Source organism: Helicoverpa armigera, chromosome 11 (assembly GCF_030705265.1).
Source record: "Helicoverpa armigera isolate CAAS_96S chromosome 11, ASM3070526v1, whole genome shotgun sequence".
NCBI classification, from domain to species: domain Eukaryota; kingdom Metazoa; phylum Arthropoda; class Insecta; order Lepidoptera; family Noctuidae; genus Helicoverpa; species Helicoverpa armigera.
This window is the reverse complement of record NC_087130.1, coordinates 9869889-9889382: the sequence shown is the minus strand read 5'-3', so window position 1 is coordinate 9889382 and position 19494 is coordinate 9869889. Positions and strand designations below refer to the sequence as shown.

The 19494-nt window shown below is 36.0% G+C and overlaps 1 protein-coding gene across 1 annotated transcript in view; it reads right to left on the bottom strand.

The window, feature by feature from the left end:
• LOC126056758 (uncharacterized) overlaps nt 1-19494 on the bottom strand; it is a 72394-nt gene that overhangs the window by 10335 nt on the left and 42565 nt on the right. The window contains exon 2 of the mRNA XM_064036758.1: nt 11156-11189. The gene's annotated coding sequence lies outside the window, so the exon portion shown is untranslated. The remainder of the gene's footprint in view (nt 1-11155; nt 11190-19494) is intronic.

The following is a 19494-nucleotide window of genomic DNA, read 5'->3' as shown; positions in this document are numbered from 1 at the left end:
GGGCGGCAAAATTTACCCAATTAAAAAAAAAATTGTTCGCAACTACATAAAACTGTCTAACAATAACAAAACATTAAACAAGAAAGTTGAAAATTTTTAAACTTAAAATTAATTATTGTCAGGTACTTAAAACACAATTTTGGTTTTGAGTCTTAAATAAAAAATAATTAAAATTTCGCGCTCGCTTCGCTCGCGTATTCAGAAACTGTATGCGCTTGATTTTGCATTTGTCAACAAACAAAAAGTTAAGTACGTTTGGGCTAAATTTTACGTCATTTTTGGTTTAAGTCCGATAAAAATTTCGCGCTCGCTTCGCTCGCGTATTCAAAAACGATGTGCCCTTATTTTTGCATATATCAACAAACAAAACGGTCGTGGTGGCCTAGTGGGCAAAGAACCAACCTCTCGAGTACGAGGGCGCAGGTTCGAATCCAGGTCAGGCAAGTACCAATGCAACTTTTCTAAGTTTGTATGTACTTTCTAAGTATATCTTAGACACCAAAGGCTGATTAAAAGGTGAAGGAAAACATCTTGAGGAAACCTGGACTATATAGTCTGAAATCACCAACCCGCATTGAGCAAGCGTGGTGATTAATGCTCAATCCTTCTCCGCGTGAGAGGAGGCCTGTGCCCAGCAGTGGGACGATAAAAAAAGGCTGTAGCTGTAACAACAAACAAAAAGTTAAGTACGTTTGGGCAAAATTTTACGTAATTTATGTTTTAACCCTGTTTTTGAAGTCGGTTAAAAATGACAAACGGCCAGTAGGTAACACTTGTTAAAAAAAATACACGGGAAGGGGCGGCAAAATCGAGAACTGCCCCGGGCGGCAGATTCCCACGCTACGCCACTGCATACGTGTCATATCCATACTAATATTATAAAGTTGAAGAGTTTCTTTAGTTAGAGTGTTAGAAATACTGGCCCGATTTGAGAAATTATTTCAGTCCTAGATTGGCTAGACATCGGTTGCTTTTTATACTGAGGGAGTCGTTCCCACTGGACGTGGGTGAAGCCGGGTGGCAGAAGATAGTTGTAAGTAGGTATAATAAGTTTATGCCTTGTACCATCTCCAATGCATACCTTGAACGAACCATTGTTTTTGAACGTAGCAGGTACTTTATTGGTCAGAAAGGTTTGTGATATTTCACAAATGTAAGGGTGAGGTAGGCCTAAGTTATAGGTACACTTTGTACATATGTTTAATCTCAGGAAACCGGGTGCGCCATACTTATGTGTGAAAATAAAATATACCTACATAAACATTGTCTTTGTATGATGTAAAGGTATACCTATGTTTTAGTATATGAAAGCTCAATACTTAGCGGTCTGTGTCAGTGGTCAAATTGCTGACTCATATTGACTATTAGCAGATCATCTTCCTCCGAGCCTTTTTCCCAAGCATGTTAGGGTCGGCTTCCAGTCTAACCGGATTCAACTGAGTACCAGTGCTTTACAAGAAGCGACTGCCTATCTGATCTCCTCAACCCAGTTACCTGGGCAACCCATCAACCCTTGGTTAGACTGGTGTCAGACTTCTATTAGCAGATAGGTGACCAATATTATTACCAACAGTTATTTGAAGATAAATCGTGAATCCAATCAAACTTTTAATGCTAAAAATGCGTCAAGCAGCCACTAGGCTCTTAAACGTTATTGCTTTGACACTTACGGCTATTAAACGAGCTAAGATCGTAATTCAGCATTACAGCTAGGCATTTGAAGCCTCAAGGAACTAAAGGTAGTCACGACGAGAAATAACAGAATCGGTTAAACACCTAATATGGGCCTAGTATTTGAATACAGTAGAAATTACCTTCTAAGATAAATATTTAGCTAGAATTGGAGAGAAGGCAATTAATTCTATTGGTTTTCATGTTTGTTTTGGCATTTAAACTGAGTTTAGTTTGAACCCGGTTATGGTAAAATTGTGGAGTTTATGGGTAGTTCTTTGTGGGCCAAGTTTTTAAACCATTTTGCTCAGAGATTAATAAAGTAAATTTTGATAAAACGTCATGCAGATTTTTTTGCATCATCATGCAGTTTGACGTTTGAGAGTACATAAGAGAGTAAATAAGATGTTAAGTAATGCAGTATATAAGATAGTACATAAGCCAGTACATAAGGCAGTACATAAGAGGGAACATAAGAGGGTTTACCCATACAGATTCCGTATTATATAGCCTACTAGTCGTTTTCACGCGGTTTTACCCGCGTCCCGTGGTAACTACTGCCCGTACCGGGATAAAATATAGCCTATGTTACTCGTGGATAATATAGCTTTCGAATGGAAAAGAAAATTTAAAAGAGAAAGAATATTTAAAAACGGTCCAGTAGTTTTTGAGCTTATTCATTACAACCAAACAAACAAACAAAGTTTTCCTCTTTATAATATTAAGTATAGTTGTCACGAATGACACCTGGGATCGGTGTACTTCCTTACAATAAAAGAATTTTTCAAATCAGTTCAGTAGTTTCGAAGCAAAAAACAAACAAAAAAATCCTCTTTATGCCATTAGTATAGAAAGCAATAACAAAACACTCCTGATTACATAACACAGGGTTAATTTCGTAACATCATGTTTTGGGAGCTCATGTAACGTCACGGGCATACAGAAGTAATCAGAAAGTCATCATACACAAATTAGCTTTGACCTACACTCAACCACTTGTGGTGCGATAGATTTAAGATGGTTATACACCAAAATCTATAATATATCTATTATTATTATTAAATATCATCAGAGAAGTAGCAACTCTTGAGTTCTGGAGGTCAGATAGGTAGCCGCTATATGTAAAACACTACACCTTGGGCATCTCGAAATTATATTTTTAATATTTTGTATACGGTTCTTCAAACCATACAGACAGAATTGTGTTGCTGGGAAAGTTCCACCACTTCTTCTTCCCAGCAAAAACACATAGGAAGTGGTGAAGGGCGGGCGTTTTGGGGGCTGTCTTTTGTTAATTTGACCTTCAAAAAGTGCTGAGTTTCAGCCTTTCAACTTTGAATAAATGCCTCTTTATATGTGAAATCCATTATATACTCCTCTATGAAGCTGTGCACTGCCTGTATACTGCCTTATGTACTCACCCTCTATATTCCTTTATATACTCTCTTATTAAACTCTTTATGTACTCCATGTGCTCCTAATGCTATTATTTATTTTTGATTTGATTGCTACCTGTAGGAACCGCCAGATAAATGATATTTTGTAGCATCGCTTTGAATATAAGGAAGGCTTTATTTAAAGCCTTACGCGTTGTCTATGCGATGAAATTATAATACGTCTGATTACAGCCCCGCCCTTTCGTTATGGCGTGAAAGATAAGTCCATACTTTGTCTCAATTTGTTTAGGTTAAATAACATCACGTTCCACAGTATATAGTTTATACCATAACATGTGATGTCTATTATCTTTGGAGCAAGTAAAAACAAAGTTGGCTTCTTGGAATTACGGTAAAAAACTGTGTCGATGCCTGATGAATGATGAATGCACCTATAGGAGCTGTTGTTCGCGGGTTTACCAATGTCCCTAGAGAACTACTTTCTACATCCGAGTACGAATTTCTAAGTCTATGTACTTATTTTTTTGTTGCGTAAGGTATATTATTGACAATTTTTATTAAATGCAGCAGTAGCAAATTTTAAGAAGTACGTCGTTGTGTATTGCTACCAATTTCACAAGGGTAAAGCAATTGTATAAAACTGTTCATAATAATATTTTTCACAAGATATATATGTTTAATTATGAAAGGTATTGTTATTTTACATTCCATATTTTTTCCACATTTTAGATTTTTTAGTCCATATTTTATGTACATATTTTAGATTTTTATCCGGGCCCTAGTAATGAGTTATCTTAGAACCAATTGATTCTCTAGATTCCTACCATTGAAGCTCGTTTGAACTAAAGCGGTACTTAGATGGTCGCGTGCAAGAATGATAACTACATATTTAAGTTTCTCGTCGTTATGCTGTCAAATTTAATATTATGAAGATTAGGGTTTAGTAATCAATGTGGTTAGCGGGTTAAAAATAATAATCTTACCCATTACAGTTACATAAACAAACGCAATTTTGATATGAGGAAAATACCAGCGTTCAGTCAGTTAAAATTCGACGAAAATAATGTACAAATTAATCACAAATAGTGTATTTTATCATCAGCCTTTTTATTGGCCTTCTGTAGGGGCATATAATAAGCTTCTTTTCATACAGAGTAGGAATAAGCAATTAACGCTTATGCTTGCGCGCTTGCTCAAGGTGCAGATTGGGTATTTCAGACTTTAAAGTCAAGGTTTCCTCAAGATGTTTTCCTTCCCCACTTCGTCATTGATAAGTATTTCCCTTCTCCGTTACTCAGTCGTAAGTGATATACTTATAAAGGACATAACTTAGCAAAGTTACATTGGTACTTGCCACATCTGGACTTGAATCCGCACACTCGTGCTTGAAAGGCAGAGGTTCTTTAACCAATAGATCTAAATTGACTTATCGACTATGCAGGATATCAAACTAGTTTAGGTCTACCAAAAATAAAGCAGCCTTTTCACCAAAGACATTCCAACATAGAGTGTAGTCACAATTGTACTGCTGTTGTCAGCCACACCCTTACTGTAGCGCCGTAGCTGCGCTTGCGCAAGCGTGTTCGCGGCCTGAGTATACAAATAATGTGGGACCAGTGGGTCGTGGAATGGAACTATTTTGAGATTATTCTACATGTGTTATATTTAAAGTATAGAATTATCTTGATTACAATATTAGGAATATGATGGTATCAGAGTTATGTAGAGTTAGTACGTACATACTTTACGCAAGAGAATAAAAATTCGTGCTAAGTAAGAATAACATAAAAACTCATATAACAACCGATCATTTTTATCACCAAAATTGTCTGTATTATACAGAAAAATTTTGCGTTGATGTGCAAAAAAAATGATTTTTATGTACTTTTAATAAGAATACCCAAATATTTTTGAGGATAAGGCTCACCGTAAATTAATTGCGTCAGAAAGCAGGTACCAGGTATAGGGAGCCAGCCAGGTTTGTAATTTTGCATTAGGATTAATTTGTTGTTAATGTTTAAGGCAAGTTTTGAGCTTGCCTCAAATCCTACTCAAAAATGTCCAGCCCTTCAGATAAGAGATATTGATTCTATCTCCTTGGTCTCCCGGTCAGCTTAACGTCGGAATAAGCTATTAGCGCAGGTGTGTGAGCTAAGCTTTAATTGGGAGCATGTAGTGCGCTATCACTGCTGTATCAGCTCCATGCACTTCCTAATGTTCTGCGTTCAAATTACATTAATAAGTAACGTGTTTATTTAAGGGATTTTTGTTGGTTAGACTGAATAGAGGTGTTTTTAAGTGATGCTTAGACTGACTAGAAGTGTTTGTGATCTTGATGTATTTTTTTTGTATTATTATCATCTGTTCCTCTGCTATTGACTTCCTAAGCACCAGCATTGGAAGTAACCTGCGTCAAACCAGTCAACCATCTCATCTCAATAACCAAGGAGATTGCTTATGGTGATAAGGCAGCCATAACAATTAATAATGGAATTAAAATTCATGAATCCTTTCGAGAATATCCTCAAGTTCAATGATGGCTGATCTCATCATCACCATGTATAACCCATTGCCTCTTTGCTCATCCAAACTTAAATGCTTATACCTAGTAAGTATCAACTTCAAAATTACACCTGATTGTCCTTCAAGGACCTGATATTTTTAAGTTCTTGTTTTACTACAATTGTTCAACTGGCATTTGAGTTGATAACGTGGAATGTACTTCGTAATTAAGGTGTGGCCAGCAATAATAGTCTAGAATGCAAATATATTGTAGTATAAGGCTATCAGTGCAGTAATAGATTGTGTATGCAGTTGACATAGTACCTAGTTGTTAATCAATATGATAATAGGATGACACTAACAAACAAGATCTTAAGAATATCAGATTAAATCAACTGCCATGTTCATGCACACAAATGATTGACTTATGTTGAAATCGAACCCGCGACCTCCAACTTGGTAGGCAGATACACCAACTAATATGCTATCATCATCATCAGGCCTTTTACTGTCCCATTGCAGGACACAGGCCTCTTTTCATACAGAGAAAGAATGAGTGTTAATCACCACGCTGGCTCAAGATGGATTGCTGAGGGATTGTACGAAAGAGTTAATGTGGCCTTGGTACATAAGGGGTTTCAGAAGGAACATGGTGGGTTTTAGTCAGTAAGAGTCTCACTCATTTGAGGATTTCCCATAAAAAAAGGATGGATTATTTATACTATGGTCAAAATTGTTGGAGTGAGCAAGATATAAAACAGAAGAACATCTACCAGTAAGCTAGTAGCAGATTAATCGGATATAGATCTAAGTAGCAGTGGGTCGTTGACCCCGTAATACCGAAGGGCTGACCACCTGCGAATCTAAGACAAGTGAAGCGGCCAAGCGGACTGCAGTTACTGAGATAACGGGCCGAAATGATAAACTGCCCCGCGGCTGCCGACTTGTAGGGCTGTTAGGGATATGAAACCTTATATTGTTAACTACATATGTTCCCTCTGGATAAGAAAATAGGTAGTCAGTTTTCTGTGAATTCACCATGGTTAAAATGTAAAAGATTTATGATAGGGAACAGGGCAGGAGGAATAAGAATGTTAAAGGTATTCCTTATTACTGAGTTTTCTCCGTTAATTTAGTTACCCCCATTTAAAGCTATCAAGTGGCATATGGCATGGCATGTAACTAAGTAGGAACTGTGACTTTTCTTAAGAACCTTGTATGGTCTATTTGGAAATACAGGGACTTTGGAAAACTATTTTAGATTTTGCTTTAATCAGCAAATCATTCAGAAGTATTGTAGTCATTTATTTATTTATGGAAAATAACCTACTCCTTATTATATAGAACTGACAGTTAGATAATTAATTGAGAACAATTCTGCTTGACCAATTAGGAAATATAACCTAGATTTTATCTAATTAAGCTATATTTCTATTAAGCGACAACCCTTGTCGCTCCCGTACACATTGTACATTGTACAAACTGCAACATAGATAGCAAACTATTTTTAATAACGCTCCACACTAATTTAGACCCTACCCCCTGCATTTAAGGTTCAAAATTAACAACATTGCCAAAGTGTAGAGTGGTTGATTGTAGCGGAATTGGGTCGGAACCAAACCCGCTACTATTATGAGACGATGGTTTAGCAGCTTGTTCCTATGTGTAGACGGTGAAAGAGATTTACACTGGCTTGCGAGAATACCGGGCCCTTTGTGAAGATGGGATTTTTGCCGATAAATGATAACAATGTTGATATAGATTTTATCTAAAGTTAAGAGACTTTGGATGCTCGGGTAACTGAGTTGCGGAGGTCAAGTACGCAGTTGCTCTATGTAAAACACTGGTGCTCTGCCTGTTGGCAAAGGCTCAAGCAGTCCAAAATTTTGAGGGTTCTTCTACATAGATTTTAAATATGGTTTAAAAAATATATTTGTCGAAATAAGATTTTAAAATCTCTTTTAATCAGTTGAAGATCGAACGAACAGAAGGATTTGTATGACCGATATGGTGGCCTAATTTCGCCAAGTCATAATTAGTAATAGTTTCACGTCATTAATTCATGGTCACGCAATCACAGAATGAAGGCTTTATGGTGTTTCTAAGTTTAGCCTTGTCATATAAAGTCCAACTTATTTAGATGAAAAAAAAACTGCTAATAGATTTCTCACGGAATTACACATTGGGTCAAAAAAATATATCACAGAAGTCCAAAAAACAGACAGCCCTATTATTGTTATTTACAATATCAGTTGGACACCCGGATGGCCATAAGACTGCTGTCACATTAACAAGATGAAGCGATAAGCGGAGCGGGCATCTAAATGCGATGGGCAGTCGTGACCGCGTGGGAGTTCGTGTAATGCAGACTTTGTTATATTTACATTTTAATTAGCAAGTTTTGTTGTGATTGTAAAGTGGGTAAAGGACCAACCTCTCAAGTATGAGGGCGCGGGTTCGATCCTAGGTCAGGCAAGTACCAATGCAACTTTTCTAAGTTTGTATGTACTTTCTAAGTATATCTTAGACTCCATTGACTGTGTTTCGGATGGCACGTTAAACTGTAGGTCCCGGCTGTCATTGAACATCCTTGGCAGTCGTTACGGGTAGTCAGAAGCCAGTAAGTCTGACACCAGTCTAACCAAGGGGTATCGGGTTGCCCGGGTAACTGGGTTGAGGAGGTCAGATAGGCAGTCGCTTCTTGTAAAGCACTGGTACTCAGCTGGATCCGGTTAGACTGGAAGCCGACCCCAACATGATTGGGAAAAAGGCTCGGAGGATGATGATGTTGTGATTGTAGATTAAAACTGTTTTACTTGTATGGGATTAGATTTGTTTATATTTCGAAGTAAAAGGATGTAGGGTCTAAATTAGTTGTTTAATTTGTAATGTTTGACTATTTGTTGCATAAGAAACAAACTAAACTAAAAAGTTATTTTAATGAGGTCCTTATCATAATCAAGTAGGCAGGTAAACCATGGATTCTTACACAATCCTTTACAAAAACCTTTTTTATTTTGCCCTAGCTAATGTATCAAAGACAGACCCGACATCTCCAGTAATTATTGAACATCTTATAATTGAACCTGATTACAAAAAATATTATCTTTTAATGACAAGACAGTGAACAAAATGTGTTTGCATTTCTACCTAGATAGCTCGATAGGTAGCTAACATTTTGTCTTTAAGCTAGTACTAACTAATTAATAGACACAAAACCCGCCCCCGCTACCGCTTATCACACAAACAGCTACATTACAGAATCGCAAGGCCGGCTGCACGCGTGGGAACGGACAACTATTCCGCTCAATATTAAATAGTTTAGCTTAACTATAAACGTGATTGGTTTTGCATTAATTTCAGTTTAACATTACATTTTGAGCATTTAAATTTTAGGAGGCCGTTTTAAAGGTTAGTTAAGCTTTTCATTTAAATTGGGTTGGCGGTTTATCGGGGTTTAGTTGAAATAAGTATGCGATTTGTTTTATTGTCCAAGTTCATGCGAATTCTGGGACCTTTCATCATTAGCTTATTTAATGTTCTATTACAGGGCACAGGCCTTTTCTTAAGAGAAGGAAAGAGCGTTAATCGCCACTCTTGCTCAGGGCAGATTGGAGATTTATGCCCGTTTTCACCAACAATCTCTTAATCTAAGTACCACTTAGAATAAAGGCTCTCCCAATTTTGACATAAATAACTATGTGTAAGGGATACCTAAACTTTGGTGAAAACGAAATTCTTATTAAGTGTTCCGTAAATGCTCTTAGGGTATCCCTTACTTTAGGAATTTGTTGGTGAAAATGGGCATTAGACAAAAAGGAGGACGCTTCCTTAGTCATTTAGAAAACTTAAAAAGTTGCATTGGAACTTGCCTGACTTGGAATCGAACCCGCACACTTGGGATTTTAGAGGCTAACTTTTAACCACTAGGCCACTATGATATATGGAGGACCTATATCAAATACAAATTCGTGACATAGATGTCAGAGGCAATATTTACCATTGAAAACATATCACGAAACATTTATTATTCCATTCACAGTAGGTAATCAAACCTGACTATATTAATTATAAACTAATAATCTTTATAACTAACAAAGTCATTGTATTCTTTACATCGATAATAGCTCTCTGCTTACAAAAGAAAGTAACGTCACTATACAAACGACTAGTGATGTGCCGACAAAAGATATCGACACGCGTGATTCTGATTTTAAAAATAAATTATTTTTAATTGAAACGTCAATCTGTGATGCGCAAGAGCATTCATTTGTCTTTTTTCTTTTATATTTCGATGGAGATCTTTTGTGTTTTTGTTTTTCTTATTAAAGATGTTTTCTTTTGTGGCTTTTTTAATTTCTGGGCTTTACAATAGTGGTGCTTTGATATAAGAATGGTTTTTGGTTTAATAAAATAGTAATTGATTTTGTATTCATCTCTTTGTTATTACATTGATGTCTAACTTACTGTGAGGTTTTTGTAAGATCAACGTTATTCTAGAATAGGATGGGTAACATGCTATTTTACGATAAGGTCTGAGAGGTACTTTAAGATATTTTAGTCCTATCTAATAAGCTGCTCAGATCTTAATTTTCTTGTGACAGAATTACACCTAATGAAAATAGGATTCGTGAGTTATTAAGTTTCTATTAAAATGTCATCTAGATTATTCTAGATCATCGATATAATATGTATGTTTGTATTGTAGAAAATAACTTTTTTGTACAAAACAAATACATCTGCAATTGTGCATATTTTCCCCTTGAAAGCGGTTTCTAGCTCACAAACAAACAGACACTGTTATTTAAACTCCTATCTGCTTAGTGTACTTTCTTATTGCACTCTTGTTCAGTGCTAATTTCTACCTTTTGCCACTGATTATAGAGTTCAAATTAGCATGTGTTGTTAGTTGAACAGTATCTTAGAGCAATGATCATTATTGATAGGATATAGGCCTTCGTGGTAGAATTGTTGACGTTCTTTGGTAGAAAACATATGGTTACTTGGTTTGTAAAGCAGGCTTTTAATTAAACTCTAAGAGGATCTTCTATAGTGTAATACTAGAATATACTTTATTACATATACTTTGATTTATCTAGGCGGCTGGTTGACGCTTCTCGTGACCAAAAGGCTGGCTATTACCTCGGACAAAGGATCAGCACGGCCATCCAACGAGGTAATGTTGCCAGCCTCTTGGGTACGCTCCCAGTTGACAGCGATGGGGTGAATTTTTTGACGCGTTTTAGTTATACTGCTTTTTTGTTTTACTAGAATAGCTTCTTATATGTATTGTAAATATCTATGTAAATAAACTCAAATCTTAATTAGGTACACCCATTTTTATACTTTTGATCTCATATCTAATTAAAGTAGGTGACATACTGGGCGGTCTTTTCTCTAAGAGCGACTTCTTTCAGACAACCTTAGGATGGATTGAGACGAGAAGGAATAGATTTTTAAATAGATTTTATCGGTACATATTCTAAATAATTTCCGAAGAATTGTCAATAGCTCAATATTTTTAATAAAAAATCCTTAAGTTAATGATGCAGCATAGATACTTACTACTTAGGTATTTTATTTACCTTTAAAATATCATGCCAGGAAAACTGGATAAATCTGAAACAAAAAAATAAATAATTAGTTAAAGCCATACATACAGGTACCTACTACATTTTTCTAAGAACACAGAGGTCGTGGGTTTTAGACTTGTCATAATTTTTTGCCCTACTTGTAAAGTCCTAATCACATTGTCTAATTTGTAACGTCAATTTTGAAATGTTCATTAATGCGTGTTAATCATTGTCTGTCATTGGTTTAGACATAATGAGATAACTATCGAAATAGTTTAATGAGTTGAGTCGTGTCAAGTTCAATCAATATCATTTTAGAGGTATATGTGTTGAGTTTTTTTTAAAGAATAATTGTTTAAGATTTTTAGTCTAGATATAGGTAGGTAAAGCAGAATTTGTTTGTATGTACTTTCTAAGTATATCTTAGACACCAATGGCTGATAAAAAGGTGAAGGAAAACATCTTGAGGAAACCTGGACTATATAGTCTGAAATCACCAACCCGCATTGAGCAAGCGTGGTGATTAATGCTCAATCCTTCTCCGTGTGAGAGGAGGCCTGTGCCCAGCAGTGGGACGATAAATAGGCTGTAACTAACTAACTAAAGCAGAATTCTATGTTGAGGATTTATTTTTATTTCTGTTTAAAACGTATTTTTGCTTTCATACTTATGTAATATCTGCCAGTTATATTAGTCATCTACAAGTAATTTTAGACAGGGTTTTGTGTATAATATGGAGGGAATGTTAAACTACTTTAATTCATTAAAGGTAGAAATATAACTAAATTAATTTACAACTAAAGCATAACCTCCCTCTTTATGGGCAGTCAAGTAATAAACATTGACAGGCAATAGAAACCGTCTGATAAAATTATGGGTTTTAAAGTTAATACAGAGATGACTCCAGTGAAATCCTGAAGATTAAGCCATGCTGTGTTGACAGATATATCGAAATAAGGGCAGAAAGATGTAATTTATACATCCCGAATGAACTACAACCATTCCTGCATAACATTCAAACGAATTTCAACCTTACAGCAATCAGAATAGAGTTGAAATTACCAGTTACGTTATAGGTCTATAAACCCAGGTGCAAATTGCATGAACCACAGTTAATTTGTTCGTGAGACTAGCAAGCCCATACAGACGTATAGACTTCCTTTACGAACGAAGATAATATCTGGGATATGTTCATACCAACTTGTTGCAACTGGTATATCAATGATTTCCGTGCTTAGAAAGATTTAAGATTGTAAGCTTTCGGTATTTAGAAGTATGTTAACGTGCCTTGAGATCTTGAGCTTGAATGTGGCAATTTAAACTTATCTAATTTAATATTACATAGAGGAAAAACATTTTGTTTGTATCCTGAAGCTACTGGATCGATTGGAAAAAATATTTTCGGAAACCGCGAGAGATTGTGTGAAAAAACCTCGTTTTTCATAAGCGAAAAAGGGATTACAAAAATATACTCAGGCAAAGTAAAATATTGAATCATTTCTCCGACATACACGCAGGTATATTTTTGAAGACCAAAGAGTAAGTTTTATAGCCAAAAACAAAACTATATATTTCTTTATTCTACGTAGTTTAACGTGAAATAAACAGTACATTTTTGTTCTACACAGGAAATTGAAATTACCCCACATTACATTGTTTTCTTAAAGATTTTTTACCACTTGTCGAATTTGAAGTAAACACCCATTTTCCAGCGAAACGATAAAGATTTTCTCAAAGACCTGGCAGATGAAACATAAATAAAGGTTTAGCACATAAAGATTGTAACGTTTCCGCTGCGCGCGCGCCGGACAAGTTTATTGGGCTGTGCTCGCGTAATGTTAGCAGTGTGTGGCCGGGACATGGAGGAAAGAGTGAATGGAGTTACATGTAGAAGAAATGTAGGTTTACATAATATGTACTTTTTTGGATAGTATTAGATACAATTTTTGGTATTTGATAAACACATTTAAATCTGTGTGTAACATTATATATTATGTAGGTAGGTATATATCATAATTATTTTCATGTACTAAAGAGGTCTTCTAACTGCTAGTACATATGTTCAGCAACGGCAAAGTGGTCATTTAAATAATCTGACTTGCTTGTAAAGTAAAACAAAACATAGATTTTTGTCTTATTTTTTAAAGTTATCATGAATCTTTTTAAATTACGACCATTTTTAAACAAAATTGTACTGAACTGCCATGATTTTCACAGTTTCTGATCACTCCATTTAAACATTACTCCGTGGTCGATTACAACGTATTGCGCATGCACATATCCTTTTCATTCAGAGGTGTGTATCTTTATAATCTCGTAGTTATTTACTCATAGTTTCGTCATCGCCGCAGTATTTAGTTCTGAATGTTGACTGTTTCATTCACAAACACAACTCTTTGGTATTTACTTCACGTTTAAACTTATCTCATCTGCCTAAAATTTTCCCAACTATGTTGGGGTCGGCTTCCAGTCTAACCATGATGCGTTACATGGAGAGAATCTCTGTCTAACTTCACCCCAGTACTTCTTGGTAAGACTGGTTGTCAGACTTTCTGGCATCTGATTACCCGTAACGACTGCCAAAGATGTTCCAAAATAGCCGGAAACCATCAATTTTAAGATGACTTCCGAGAAACATGGTAAATAAAATAGCTACCGATGAGGTATCCATTTTCCATCCATATTAAACAACAGCATTACAAAATCAAAGTACTTAAATCAGTTAATACAATTTACCACCCTCCCAGTTCCTTGTATCCGTATAATAAACCTCTAGTTAGTATCTATGTATATAAACAGTTGTCCTGTGTCTGTCCGTCTGTCACGGAAGCCCTGGGGTACTTCAAATCGACCGCTACCTATGATTAAGTATCCGATACTAGAAACCATGAGTTTGTTTTAATAGGGACTGGTCTTGTTAGGTTTGGTTTAAGTTAGAAACTTATTTAGACTGAAAAGCAATTATTCTGGCATATTATGCTCAGTTACTTTATATGACAAGCTGACTTAATTGAGTATCTAGTCATTAAATAAATAAAATAAAAAGTATTTAATATGACTGAAACTCAGAAAGCTTTTGATTTTGCTGTGACTTAGATTTAGCTGTGCCTCTCGGTTCAATTCACATCCCAAGGGAACTCTTCTACATGAAAAGTAACCTGTGTCTTTCTCATTCTCAAGACGGTTCAGTAGTTTTGGCGTAAAAGCGCGACAGAAACACTTTCGAATTTCTTTCGCACATACAATAATAGTAGGGAACTAGGGATTTTCCAAAGGTTAGTGAAAACTTATATATCATCTGATCTCCGTACATTCCCTATAAAAACTCACTGTTAGAAAATCAAAGCGTGGCATTTCACTAATAACCTGCTACCCTCTCTCCCTTGTACCACAACCCAAAAGAATAATGTAAACCACTGTCCGTCGAACTTACAACAGATGTCGCTGCCGATACGTCAGTGTTCCAGCCTATTATAATAGGCCACGGCAGCCATTTTGATCCCATTACGGTAGGTCCTAGGCTGCCGTGTTATTATTGGAGTTTATGCAAACGATATGCTATCGAAGTGTCGTTTTGTTCAGAAATTATTCGTAGTATGAGATTAGTGGGGCTGTGGTTCTCAATATTAACTTTCGAGAATAGTTTACAGGTTACGTATATGAAGAAAATGGTGAATTTTTCAGTCAAAATCAAAGCTTTTATTCTATAATGGATTTTGCTTGTTAATTTGTAAATTCACATTAGTTGCACAGTCAAGAGACAAGCCTATGAAGATGAAACTGCAATAGATTCCAAGGACCTGTTGAAAAACCCCATGTTCCTAGTAGGTATATATTTTTAATCATCCTGTACCGTTTTTGATTGTTGTTGTGTTTGTTATTGTCAGGAGAAAATCTTATGAAAAAAAAAATAGGGTAAAGTAGAGAAGTCAGTTGACGGGAGCGAAGCCGCGGGCAAAAGCTAGTTTATAAATATAACTAAGAATTTTTTAACTACATTATAGAGAGCTTTTATGAGCTTCAGATAAAATGACGTGGCACAAAATATACTCCGCTAATTGCCGAACACTTTGAGAACCTCTGAATCAAAGTATAGTTTTAGCTAGTTATGAGCCGCCTGCTCAAGGCGAGGGTCGTTTGAGCAGAGTTATCGTTGTGATGTCTTCCACTTTCGCACTAAAACAGATTCTATCTAAGTAAGCTATAGGATCTCCAGATCTAGGACTAGTAAACCACTTCTAAAGATGGTAATGTTTAAACTTGGACCTAGATAATCCTGCTAACAACTATGTTAAGAGGAGCCTACCATTATATTTGACCTTATTGTATATATATTTTTTTATTAAATTAGATAGGTGACAAGGTATTGACTGGTCAGTGGTAACTGACCAGTCAAGTGACGGGTATCCAGCATTATGGATATATTTATCAGTGTTCTATTCAATCTGCGAAAGTTGTCCTGCAGGTAATTGCAATAGCCCTACTTAGAACTATGTAATGCTTTATCAATCGTAACAGGCTAACTTATATCCTGCTGTGTGTTGTGTAAGCAACGATTTAGACATTCATTCTAAAATCGTCTCACACCCTGCCGTAACGATTGAAGTCTTCATCTTTAGACCCAAATGCAGGAGAATGACCCTCAGTCTCATATTTTTGATATCACCAAACAATAAATCACTAGCCTTTTCATATCAAACCATTCATAAATACCTTCAGCAACGTTCACAATCCTCACACTAAAGTCTTAACATTCTAGTACTTAGCGATTGGGCCTCCGAATGGCTGGAATCCTATCTGTCATCATAGCATATCGCGACCGTGGATCGTGATTGAAGTCTCGGATCTGAATACGTCACGTACTGGTGAGTTTACTGGTGAAAAGTGGAAGGTAGAAAGTCCAGTTTGGGTAGAATTTGAGAAAGAAAGGAATGAAGAAGAAGAAAAATACATGTATTTGCGTATTTGTGGAAAAGTGAATTTTGAGGCTTGTGGTGTAGTTTTGGGTCCTATCTGCGTTTACACAGGTTTTTCTAAAATCATGAGATAAATCCGGTCATGTTTTTGCAAGCTTTTATTTCACAAATAGATTACAATTGTTTGCGGGTTATCGAAGGGACACCCTTTAGCTATCGTTGTACCTAGTTCCTGTACTTCTGTTTGGATGAAGTGTAGAAGTGTTCTAGAAGTTATGATTCCACGGAATCATAATTTTACAGGCTTCGGCTTATTTTGTTGTTCTTAGTCTGGAACCAATTTAATAATTCTTAAGTCATTAAGTGACTCCTTATGCATATGCTGTAAGATAATACACGTTGTTTATTTCAGAAGCAGTTTCGTTTGGTTGAACTTCTGCTAATATCTTGTACAAAAGCCTTTCAGAAGTACATGTCACGTCTAAATGACACGCCGATGGTGATCTCATTGCGTTTTTGCACGACTCACCTGCTCCAGACCGTTTGATTACAAAACGCCATAAATCTCACACCTTGCACTCGAAATTTAACTTTAAAGCCTACAGTTAAGAGTGATTTTCCTTTGAAGGTAAACGTGGTAGAAAAAAATATAGTTGTACATTGAATTTTATGTATGTGAGAATTTTACGCCATCTCTATTTATGCCGAGTTTTTCTTACGATCGGTTTAACAAGAATCCTAAGTATGATGTTTCATCCGTCGGTACATCTGCTGTAGTATTTATTATGTTATTAATATTAATGTTGCTACAGTTTGTCCTGTGTAGTAATGTAGCGGTACCTTTATCTATGGGAGGAATGAATCATGGGTCGGTTGAAACAACCCTTATATTATTTTAAAATAACGAATGTTAACTTCGTGAAGTTTGATAGCTTGTGTATAACAGTTCAGATCCACTGGTTCAGATTCTTAAAATCGTTTTTCGAAAAGATGGCACGTCCCTATACTTAGAAAAATCCTATTTTGGGAAGTAGGTACCTACGATTTCGAAAAGAGGGCACGTAAAGATGTTGTAGGCCATTTTCCGTATAACCTTTCATCCATGCATTTAGTTCTCTAAGTTTAATTCCAAACCATTCAATGAAATTCATAAAAAACAGCCTCCATTGATAAATATTCTCACGGTCAATAACAAAACAACGGTTCAAATAAAAAGTTTAACTTAAAAAAAAGATTAACAATTCTTAGTAATCGCTTCATCTGAACGGTTCAAATCGTCAAACGTTTTCTTTAAAGATACTAATATGGTTTGCAAAAAACTTAATCGTTCTTATATTAATTTAATACTTGAACTAGTTACAATTTTTGAGTGTGAAAGTTAAAATTTTCACTTTAATATTATTCATGTAATTTCATTGTGATATGAAAGTTACTATCTATAGTGTCTATTCGTAAAATTTTCACGGTTTAAATCGCTGATTCGATTTCGGCAAAATTTTGCATAGATATAAAACACAATGTAGAGAAAGGAATATTCTGTGTGTAAAAAAGATGTTTCATATTGAAAGCGACTAAAATTCATTATGATCCGTCAAGCCTTTTTCTATTTTGGGGTCGTTTTCTAGGGTAGGTAACCATCCTTTTACATCTTGCCCATCTCCATAGAAAATACTGGCACAGCTAAATCCAAAATTATATTTATCATCATTTACTTGTTCGTATCAAAATGATGTTATAATTTTGGTCAACGCAGCATGTCTTCTTCTTCCATACCTTCCAATCTGGCTCTGACTAATACTCTTTGCAGCCATTATCATCTTTCACTTAGTCCTCTTCCTCTATATTCTTCCACATTCATGCTCAACACCTACCTATGATTTCCATTATTTCAGTTTCTTTATTAACAGTATGCTCAGATTCACCTTATACCTACCTATAGTTCTTTTCTCAGTTACTTTAAACAGTTAACCCTACACCGCCTAACCCTAAACCGCTACAATAGCGGAAGCTAGCTAGCACGCGCTGCCAGGATGCGGCCGGTAACACAACACCAGTCGAGGCGCCCGTATCGATTGCAACACGATCTGGTAACTGGATATCTGGGCTGATCCAGTGTCTAGTATTAAATACTTCACACTTAAGGCCAGATTTATTTGCTTTGTTTATTGTAAATGGGCCATCTATAGGTCACTCTAACTGTTCTCTATGTTCTGAGGGAAGTCCTAATATATCTCTTGGCTTACGATCGACATTTTGTCCAAAACTCTTCAGGCGTATTTGGGTATTTTTGACAGCCGAATCGCTCAGAATAAAACCATCGCTGTCAATGCTGAGACTCTTATATAGGGTTCCAGCATTACGCTGGGATATTAACTTCTACATAAGGACAGACCTTGGCAAGTGCAGATTTGCCAGCTTACAAGCAACCTTGTCCTCAAATTATATAAATCATCATCTACCGAGCGTTTTCTCTGACTATGTTGGGGATCGGCTTCTAGTCTAACCGAATGCAGCTGAGTATCTTTACATACAGCGATTGTCTATCTGACCTCCACAACTCAGTTATATTTGCTCTTGTCCAGATAAATACTATGGGAGTCGTAATAAAAACATTATTACTCTAAACCTTTACATAACACGACATAGGAAGTGGTATCATCGTGTGTCCGGTAATTTGATTAGCACTTCCCAATACTGGTGAAGATTTACGTAACGCCCGGGTATAAACATATGTACTGTTAATAAACATACATGTGTGAAGGTTGAGTATGCTTTCCTGTACTTTATGTTACGTTGTGGTATGTTTGGGCTGATCGAGATAACTGAGTTTTAACTTTTATGGATAGAGACATGGTTGTACCGATATGGATAGGTATGGTTTAAAAGATTTTACATAGGTAGGTAGATTACTACATATTGTAAAAACCGTCCTAATTTGTGTGTCTATTCGCGACAAACTCGAAAATTACTGCAATAATTTTCATGCCTTATTTAGTCGTATGCACACTGAGGATGTTGTTCTAATAGCATTTCCAAAATCTGAGCATAAAAAGTTGAATTTAAGCTAATTATATCTATGAACAAAAGAAAATAAACACAGTATTGTCTACTGCAAAGTTCATCCCGAACCTACGATTACAATAATGTCGAAATTGGCCCTCGATCAAAATCATTAGCTTCCAAATAATGACCTCATGACTTACCAAATATCATGCCTTAGGGTCATCGCGCCATATAATTGCCATCTTCCATCACTACAAAACACCATAAGTCACCAACTTGTACAAACACAACTTCCTACCTTATCACCTAAGTTATAAAGTTGAGATTTCAATGAAGGGTTGATGGTGTGACCGTAAGAGTGGGTTGGTGTCTTCGCAATGGCATTGACACCATAGTTGATGGGTTGTACGTGGTCTGCTTGTTGTATGGGCT